At 39.7% G+C, this 7,706-nt stretch overlaps 1 protein-coding gene across 1 annotated transcript in view; it reads left to right on the forward strand.

Annotated features, from left to right (window-relative positions):
• LOC138006165 (ephrin-B2a-like) overlaps positions 1–1,077 on the forward strand; it is a 13,312-nt gene extending 12,235 nt beyond the window's left edge. The window contains exon 5 of the mRNA XM_068852318.1: positions 1–1,077. This exon is cut by the window's left edge and continues 701 nt beyond it. The gene's annotated coding sequence lies outside the window, so the exon portion shown is untranslated.
• The last annotated feature ends 6,629 nt before the right edge of the window (positions 1,078–7,706 follow it).

Consider the following 7,706-nt stretch of genomic DNA (forward strand, 5'->3'; position numbering starts at 1 on the left):
AAACCTCAAATTTCGTAATCACGTCGTTGCTATACAGAGTGTCGGAAAAATATGCGCTTAAATGCATTCCACACTTCCAGCAATGTTATTTTCCCTCTTTTGAGGGAAAATAATTGTGCTGCGTCCCTCTTTGAACCAATGATATTAATTCTCGGTGCCGTAGCAGTCGTCGTTTCTGGAACTCCCTATTTCCACCTAGAAACCAGACTTCTTAATTTCAGGCTTTTTAAAACTTCTCGGGTTGTCTGTTAATTACAATGATCTTTGGCTTAGAAAATCAATTATTTATCATCCCTGGAATCGGAAACAGTCACTCGTGTAATCAGACACCGACCCCTTTGAGTGGTTAAGTTTTTTTCAAAAAACCTATTATGGGAGATATACGCTCTTAGTTATGAGTTATTTATATAACTTATTTGGAGAAGAGAGAGTGTTTTAATATTATATAAAATAACAAATTGTACCCCAGGTGTTTCATAGTAGAGATTTATGATTATACTTATGCCAGATACTATGGTATCTGGATCTAATTTCCTCGATAATTGGACATAGAGAATTTTTACGCGCGGGACACACAGACGTAATATTGCGCTTACTTGTAACACGCTTCATGCATCTTTTATACACTTTTATTAAATGAGTAAACAACTCATTTTTGTGTTAAAAACCAACGGAAAAGACAATTCTGTGTAAATAAAGTACCGCTCTTCTACAAGCCTCAAGAATACATTTCCCAGTTGCTATGAATACCCCTAAAAATTTAGCCCTGAAAGGAGGTTAGAGCACGACACTAGCTTCAGGCCAAGCGGGATATCTTGCAAGGAAATGTTATTTGGTGGAGATAGCACGGGGTTTTGTCACCAAATGGACTCAACCCAACTTCAATGGAATGCGGATTAACTCATTGGCCGGTGTACCGCTATCATTACACTAGCTTTAATTAATTAATTAATTTAATTTAAAAACTCTTTTTCCTGGTCGCCTGTGAAATTGGTGTATTGGTGTATTGATGTATTTAAGTGCGATGATAATGAAGGGGTGCTGGAGCACTAAAGATAAATAAAATCAACTCATCTCAACTCATATCAAATGGTAGATGGGCTTTTGAGGAGAGGGGAAAACAGCTATAAGCAGAGAAAGACCTCTCGCAGCAGAGTAGAGAACCAACAAACTCAACCCACTTTTTGATGATGATGATTTTAGGAATCGAACACAGGTCCGTCAGTGGGAAGCGAGTGCTCTCATCACTGCTTCATACCTGCAGCCCATTGAATTAAGTGATCAGTAATTAAATGACTGAAAAATTTGGGAAATACGGAAGGAAAGTTACTGGATAAGTCTGTACTGCTCGGCATTACCATCTACAAGTTAGAGAGTTTTGATCAATTCCTTACCAAAGTCTTCATGCTGCATGACACCTGGGCGCTTTCTCTTAGCGACGTTTAGTAAATTGCAAATTTAGCAACGCCTAATCATTGCATGAGAGAAAACTGAGCAACGAGGCCTTTAATAATTCATAAATTTAACGTCAAAGAGACATTCAAGCAAAATGGCTAATTTTGTTATCGTAACGATTGGGTTGGATCTAGCATGAAATAGAGGCTAATGCGGGGGAATCTTTTTGCATGAAAATTATTTCGATCCCTCGCATTAGACTCCATTTCATGCTAGATCCAGTCTAACCGTGAGACTATCAAACTAGCTTATTTTCGTCGTCTAGGAGCAATAAAAATACAACCCCAAGTGAGATAAGCAAGAATTTGAAAATTGCCAGCACTAGCTAACAGGGTCTTGAATAAGTAAGACACAGTGTGAATTTCTCTTTATTATATTAACACCAGTGAAATACACTGAGCTTTCGCGCGAAAACATGATATCTTCACAAGTGAAAAGATCACTGTTGCTATGGTTACATATCTAAATCGCGCCTTTCGATGCCTTTCGTGAAATGATCTAGTATTTCATTGGTGTTTATATAATAAATAGAATGTTACATGGTCGCTTGGAGATACGAAATTTCTCTTCGAGTGTTGAAAAATATTTCACTCGTCAGGCTGCGCTCACTTGTGAAATTTTTTTCAACATTCGAAGAGAAATTTGGTGTCTCCGCGCGGCCATGTAACATACTCTATGTATTTCAATCACAACTCACCTGCCATGGGCAAACCCAAATAAGAACCACGAAATTTATTCGAAGCGTACGATCACTTTTATAGCACACTATTTGCATATTATAAACGGTAAATTCCACTGAGACTTTCTAGGACAAATGTCGTAACACACGTCTCGGGTAAAAATGGTTTACACACCACTTTTTCAGCAGCACCAGGCACTGCAAATTTTTTTCCTGCTGTGAGTGCTTGGCTCAAGTTTTTGATCAGCAGATATATACGGAACCCCAGTTCTCATAAACAAAGGAATAATGCAAGGGTGGTTGTATGTCTGTGAGGGTATGTATATTTTTTTTTACCAATATTTCGTACGTAACGCACGGCCTGACTTCTTCAGGGAGTTAAATGGTTACTTCTCCTTCTTCTTCTTGTTATAAACATTCTGGAGTTTCCCTTTGTAAAAAGGTCACCCATCTTGCAGGAAGTCTCAAACTTACGCAATGGCAAATGTAGCAGCCGAGTGTATCAGCTTTACGAGGGAAACGGAAGAGGCGCCGAGAGGCCGACCATAGCATATTCTGCTGACCATAGACACCGAAGGCTCGTCAGAAAGGAAAATCGGCGCAAGGTCCGGTCATTTTATCCGAGCCGGGTTCATTTATTCTCGCACAAGTGTTCATTTTACCCTTGCTCGGACTACATTTCAGTCGGTGGGGACTTCAAGAGGAATCACAGTCTTCGCATCCTGGGGCCGGTTGCTCGAAGCCTGGTTAGCGCTAACCGTTGGTTAAGAGGTATCAGAACCTAAAGGTTTTCATGGTATTTAACGCCGGTTAGCGCTAACCATGCTTCGAACAACCGGCCCCTTGAGCTGTACCGGGGACCTGGTCAGCAGTTTTCATTTTCGCGGCACATGATAAATTTGCAGTCAAATTGCATAAATTATCGTCGCTTCCCTTCGCTTCGTCACGGAGCTTCTCCAATCGTCGAACGGGATGCTTTGCAAAGTTCAGTATCGCCACGGACCAAAGAAGGCTGTTGTAACCGACAATCTGAAGGGCTTGATTTGATATTGAAACTTGAATAGAAGAATGCACATTAAAATGAATGAAGAATCTTTCCGGTTGTTATGCGTCAGTAGCATGCGTTTTTACGTCGAAGTTATTTTTGTACCTTTGTTATGAAAATAATTTGCACTTTTTGCATTCGAAAGCCATTGTATTTATGTATTAATATTTATGTGCGGTTGTAGGGGATTTGGCATCGCTATTGTGCTCGATATATAGACCTCAGTGTTTCACATCAAGTGATTTACAATCAGTTTGCCACTTTTAACCGATGGCTGTAATAAATATATGAAAACTTCGCATTGCTGTTTCGCATGAATTTTTTCTGTTCGGTGACTTAACACCAACGGGATAAGGTGTTTTATGGAAAAGTTCACTATTCTGATCATGCATGACAAGTTTATTTTACAGGTCATATGTTACCGGTAAGATCAGAGTTCATCGCACTGTTTCAACAACTTGCTAAAACAACCCAAAGTTCAGTTTCATAGTGCTAACCTTAGGCGTAATTACTATTTTTTAGGACTAAGGGTGGAATTCATAAATTAAAGGGTTTGGGTTAGTTCAATATTAAAACACTGACCTGTACATGTAAAGTGTGACCTGTAAAATAAACCTATCATCGGCATCATGAATGCTCTTAGTTATGTAGCAGCCGGAACAACGTTTAATAATGCCATTGATAAAGCTTTGTGGGCACGAAAGATTTGTTCAAATATTTATGTTGTTTATCCTTTCTTATTTTTGTGTTTAGATATCAGACTGCCCCGTTGTTGAAAAACACAATGTCCAAATTGATGCACTGAAAATAAGGGAGAACTAAAAGCGAAATCTACAAAGACCTGCAGCTAGAAAGTTTCCTTTATGAGTAGAGAAATAACCTAAATGCAACCGTTAACATTGCTGTTGAAAATTCAACACTCGTTTCAAGTAAGGGGACACTTCTTGAGCTTGCCGAAAGAAAAGTAGAGGCCGTCGACGGGTTCATGTACAAGAAGAAAAAAATCACGCTCCTCGGCTATCAATAAATCTTTGCCCCTTTAAACCTGGAATATATTTGTAAGCACTGCTCGCCTCGACTAGCTTTTGCTAACTGCGAGCAGTGCATAGCTTTGTGATATTCTTATGCAAAATGCAAAATAAAACAGAAACTGAACTGAACTGAAACAGAGTCTGAAAACTCTGTTAAGATTACACCACGCCTCAGAGCTACAGCTGGCAGAAATCAGCGAAGATCTGGAAGAAGTTACAAAGGAAATATTTCCCTTTTAGACATCAAAGACTGAAAAGCTAGAACCCTAAATGCAGATATGAGCAGGCAATAAAGAAATGGATCCTCTGTGGGTTAGAAAGCGTTGTCTAGAAGAAGAGCTATTCAGTCTTTTGCAGAAGAGTTCAAAAGACCAACAGCCCCACCTGATGTAAACCTGGGATAGGGCCCATCTCTTGGGAAAAAGGAAGGTTGGATTTTTTGCTCAAACAAATTGAAGGCCCTTAAAGAGCAGAAGAGTCAGTGGAGAAGTAAGTCATCAGAACAGATGCAAGCGTAAAAAGTCGTGTAACTGTCCTGAAGTCAGTTCAGTTCTAAGTTATGTTCGAAGGACAAAGTAACTACTATGTGATGTGTGTACTTGTTATAAGGCTGAGGGAATTTACTCCCTCTTTGTGCAGTACGACAAACACACTTCCTGACGGCAAGAACTGCATGAAACGTTGTTCAAAAACTTAATGCCTTTGAATGTCTCGAGTGTAGTGGTTTTAATACCGGCAGCAATTGAAGTAATCTCATTTGGTGTAGCGGATGTAGCTTGGCTTTCATGGATTTCAGAGGTCAGGGTTCAAATCCCGTTCAAGGCTGAATTTTTGACGCTTTCCTTTCGTTACTGCTCAAGTACTTTGGCGTTAATTACTGAATAACTGGGATGATCAGCATCTGAACTTGATTAAACTGACTATGAAAACTAATGAATGTGCAATTGTATTTTTTTTACCATATTTATATTGCAGCAGAAAAACAGCAAGAAAACTCACCAAGGCTGTTATGCAGATGATGAATAGGGGCCTTCATATTGTCCATGTGGTACAGCGGAACAATGACGACATGATTTGGTGCGATGGAGATATTTCGTGTCGGCACAAATGGTTCCACTATCATTTACATTTACATTTACATTTTCCAGCACTCGGCAAAGTCCCTTTTTGACTTGTGGCTGTTTCTGCTTAGGTGGCCTCATACACCACAAGCCTTTTTAGAGACATAATCGCCAAGCCGGCCACTTCTGCTGGAGAGAACAGGACAGCCACAACACCGGGGACTTTATCCCCTACTCTTCTCGAATAGTGTGTGGGTTCTTTAACGTCCCACAGGGAACTTATGAACATAGAAGATATTTGTGAGACGGGACCTACGGTTTATAGTCCTTATCTGAGAAGTCTTGAAAGTCTGTCCATTTGCAGATGAAATTACAAAGGCAGCACTTTCTCCTCAGTTATTTTAAGATCCTGAGTGTTGATCCGGCCGGGGTTCGAACCCGCGACCTCCTGCATGACAGCCCGATGCTCAACCAACTGAGCCACCGGTGCGCGGTGGCTATCAATGAGTTGCATTGGCCTCACGTTAACAACCATCCCTCCAGGAAAGTGGTTTTGTCCGGGTAAGTGACATATTTGTCAATTGCCCCTCTTGGTAAAATATGGTGCAACAAGGACTATAGCTATTTATGTAGGGTCCACTTTTTATTTACACTGTTTGTATTATGTTCTACGTACAGATTGCCGGAAGAAGAGAGTAGAAAAGTGACGGTGACGTACATGATGATTGACATTGCATCTGTGAATGGTCCATAAAGCATATTACCCACGTAATACTCATGGATCGTAAGTGTTTTTCTCAGAGCCTAACAATCGTCAATAACAGAATCATGCTGTAATCTTTGTGCTTTGTGTTTCATTGTCAACGTGAACTGAACTATGAAAAGAATGTCTAGTGCATTGAGGAGGCTTTACGAATGTTGCACAGGCCGCCCGATGTATTTACCAATGTTTGTGTGAAACATTAGGAGGCGGGGGGTTCACTCTTCACTTTTGCACACAGGGAGTGAGGATTTCACCAGCTTTCACTATCATATAAAGTGAATGCCCCGCCCATTCTCGAGGGGGGGAGGGGGAGGAGGGTTCCGAGGGTTTCAAATGACTGGTGCATAATATTTTGGGTATGGTTGTCATATAACCATATGGACCACCAATGTAGCGATTTATAGTTCCCAAACTCGACGTTTTAAGATAGTGCTCTAGATCTTGATCGGGTCGGGTTTAAACTTACCTTTACATGGAGTTTTCCAAAGATACTGTTGTCAAAAAAGTCATCTTATCTGCATTGATAGTTACTCTAGTCATCGTATCCGCACGTGGAATTTGATTGACAGTTTAGTCTCGGACTATTACTAGCATTTATCAGAAAAAAAATGTTAAAATCAGTCATACATTAGTATCATTTTCCGAATAGTTCTGGAAATTCTGTTATCTGATCGCAAGACTCGAAAAAATCTGCAGTAGTAATTTAAGTTGTTTTTTATCCCTGCAAGTGTCTTTGAATAGTATCAGCAATAATTGACGAATTATGATCTTATCGAAACATCATTATCAAACCACACTGATCATCGCGTGACTTGCATCACCTTGCATGACAAACTATCGATCAACAAATTCATGTTTTCCTCTGTGGCCATACCGCGTTTGTAAACTAATTGAAAACTCAGCGGGAATTTAAAAAGGAACATAACTGCATCTATAATTTTTTTACCCTCTGATAATTAAAAATAAAAGATTTCAAAATGTTTCAATTGAACATCTAGAACATTCCTTTTAAAAAGTCCAACTTGGCGTGCTCGGTCGTGAATTTTTGCTTTCCTCTATTTTTAGTTAAGACAGTGTAAGTCCATCAGTCGTAAGCTTAAAAACATGTGTTCCCCAAAATTACGAAAAAACTTTTGTTATAAGAGTATTAAACGGGTTTTTTTTTAATGACAAGTACTTTATTACGAATTTTGTTTCAGCTCGGGAATTGTCTGACGCACGATAGGATTTAAATGTGAAATAATCTTCTTTCGAGCCTTAACTCTATTCAAACGAAAAATCCGAGAATTATTGGTTAATCTTTGCGGGGAGCAACGACTCTTCAGCAGGGGGTTTTTAATAACGTTAATTCAGATGCCGTTTAAGTTTTCCCTTCTGCCTTTAATTGATGCAAAGGCTTACTTCTAGGCAATAATTTAAGTTTTTTGGGGTAAACCAGAAGTGATTGGATTTGTCCGTGGGAGACGGCACGGGGAAAGAGGAGGTGAGGAGTGCGTTACTATTGTATAAAGTAACTCTACAGTGGGAGGAGAGGGAAACGGAGATCAGTCCGTACGAAGTAGTTGTCAATTATCTGTCTAGGCTGGCTTTCAACGCTTTTCAATGAATGAGTGAGTTTTCGGTTTCAAGTGTTGTGTGTCATCAAGTGACATGATAAAACCCCAATCGAGAC

This window comes from Montipora foliosa, chromosome 6 (genome assembly GCF_036669935.1).
Source record: "Montipora foliosa isolate CH-2021 chromosome 6, ASM3666993v2, whole genome shotgun sequence".
Lineage (NCBI taxonomy): Eukaryota > Metazoa > Cnidaria > Anthozoa > Scleractinia > Acroporidae > Montipora > Montipora foliosa.